The sequence below is a fragment of the Oncorhynchus mykiss genome, chromosome 9 (genome assembly GCF_057628025.1).
Source record: "Oncorhynchus mykiss isolate SJ-2025 chromosome 9, ASM5762802v1, whole genome shotgun sequence".
In the NCBI taxonomy this organism is placed as follows: domain Eukaryota; kingdom Metazoa; phylum Chordata; class Actinopteri; order Salmoniformes; family Salmonidae; genus Oncorhynchus; species Oncorhynchus mykiss.
In genome coordinates, this window is record NC_143030.1 from 18,576,160 (window position 1) to 18,578,501 (window position 2,342).

The 2,342-nt window shown below is 42.4% G+C and overlaps 1 non-coding gene across 1 annotated transcript; it reads right to left on the minus strand.

Annotated features, from left to right (window-relative positions):
* Positions 1 to 1,600: 1,600 nt before the first annotated feature.
* LOC118966198 (small nucleolar RNA U3) lies at positions 1,601 to 1,809 on the minus strand. Its single transcript, XR_005053464.2, has one exon. It is a non-coding gene; the product is annotated as a small nucleolar RNA U3 (small nucleolar RNA).
* Positions 1,810 to 2,342: the final 533 nt, after the last annotated feature.

The following is a 2,342-nucleotide window of genomic DNA, read 5'->3' on the forward strand; positions in this document are numbered from 1 at the left end:
CTCCCCTTTTGAATTTCTTTGCCCATGTTCGAAATATATTTTGCCCCCCCCCCCCCCCCTCCCCCAGTCATTTTTCCACAAAACTTCATCTAAAATTGTTGAATGAGTTTCCTGTAAACAATAGATATTATATTCCTTCTCTTTTAGCCAGGTAAATACTGATCGTCTTTTCTTATTATCTGCTAAGCCATTACAATTATAGCTGTCTGTTCTTATTTCACCACTTACCATAATGAGACACAAGTTTCAACTCTATTTATCAAAATATATGTTTGTAAAAGTATAATAAAAAAGTAACATGATGATTGAGTGTCAATATAGCTGTACCATTATATTTGCATTGCTACTAAGTAAACCTCCAATTGGTCCCAGCTATTCCACCCGCTAAAAGCCCTCCTCATCCTGAGTTGGGTTGTCATCCCAATGCCCGGCAGACCACCCCCGACCCCCCAGATCCCATAGCCACGGAGAGTCCGGGATCCGTCCTTCGAAAAGAGCACATATTCCCCCCCACAGAAAAGAAGCAGATCAACCACCCAATGCATGTCATCGGCAAACTTAATGCTGTTGTTGGAGTTGTGCCTGGCCGTGCAGTCATGAGTGAACAGGGAGTACAGTAGGGGACTGAGCACTCACTCCTGAGGGGCCCCTGTGTTGAGGATCAGTGTGGCGGACTTGTTGTTACCTACCCTTACCACCTGGGGACAGCCCGTCAGGAAGTCCAGGATCCAGTTGCAGAGGGAGGTGTTTAGTCCCAGGGTTCTTAGCTTGGTGATGAGCTTTGATGGCACTATGGAGTTGAACGCTGAGCTGTAGTCAGTGAATAGTATTCTCACATAGGTGTTCCTTTTATCCAGGTGGGAAAGGGCCGTGTTGAGTACAATAGAGATTGCATCGTCTGTGGATCTGTTGGGGCGGTATGCAAATTGGAGTGGGTCTAGGGTTTCTGGGATAATGGTGTTGATGTGAGCCATGACCAGCCTTTCAAAGCACTTCAGGGCTACAGACGTGAGTTCTACGGGTCGGTTGTCATTTAGGCATGTTACCTTACTGTTCTTGGGCACAGGGACTATGGAGGTCTACTTAAAACATGTTGATATTACAGACTCAGACAGGGAGAGGTTGAAAATGTCAGTGAAGACACTTGCCAGTTGGTCATCGACATGCTCGCAGTACAGGTCCTGGTAATCCGTCTGGCCCTGCGGCCAAGTGAATGTTGACCGGTTTAAAGGTCTAACTCACATCGGCTGCGAAAAAACATCCAAACGGATGGCACTGTGATAGACTTCATCGAATTTACTGAATAGAGTGTTGGAGGCTATTTTGTAAATGACATCGCCGAAGTCAAGGATCGGTAGGATAGTCCGTTTTATGAGGGTATGTTTGGCAGCACGTGTGAAGGATGCTTTAATTTTGGATTGGAGATGCTTAATGTGAGTCTGGAAGGAGAGTTTACAGTCTAACCAGACACATCTCTGTGTAGCTATGAATATACTATACAAGCTTTGTTGTAGGATTTACACCTTATTTGAGTCTCATATATTTTGTAAAAAAAATACATTTCTTTGACTTAAAATTCAAATATACAAGGCTACCCTACTCCTCTGATCATACTTCCTCCATATCCCCAGAGAAGACATGGAACGTCATCAAAAGCAGTGATCAGAAGAATGAACTCTAAAACCTCTGCCCGCTTGGCGCTCAGAAAAGAGTATCAAATCTCGTCATCGTGGATAGCGAGACCATTTAATGTATAAACACAATTTCCAAGTACAAAACTATTGAAAAGAATCCTGAAAATATAGTATTACTGTATAAACCCTTTTGCACCAGGTCTTGTACCACGAGCATACTCTTTTCAGTCATGGTGACAACACCAAATCTGAGCAGTACACATAGAGTAAGACACTGAAAAAAACTTTGTTATTTTTCCTCCGAAAAAACATCAAAATTACTCACTACATTAAGGATAAAAGTCACATTTTTCAAATAACCACAACGCTATCTGGTAGAACGCACAATACGTTCAATGGTTACTGAGCACTGTTGACAATGCTGGTAGTCCGCATGGTAGTTAGGTCCTTGTTGGGAGTGAAGCAAAATGTGGCTCAGATGGCTCAGTCATAAGGTTGCTGCATACTTCAAAATGAATATACTTATCCAATAGTACTTTTTCATAAAGATATGAGGAAATTACATTTGAAGTTTGTTAGCGAAAAGCATGAGCTCACACTGAGGTATAGTTGCCTAGTTAAAAAAAAAAGCTGAAACAAGTGTATGTATGTATATTAAACGTGTCCGGCTTGAAACGGGAGATGTTCTTCTTCTTTGGTATCATGGCG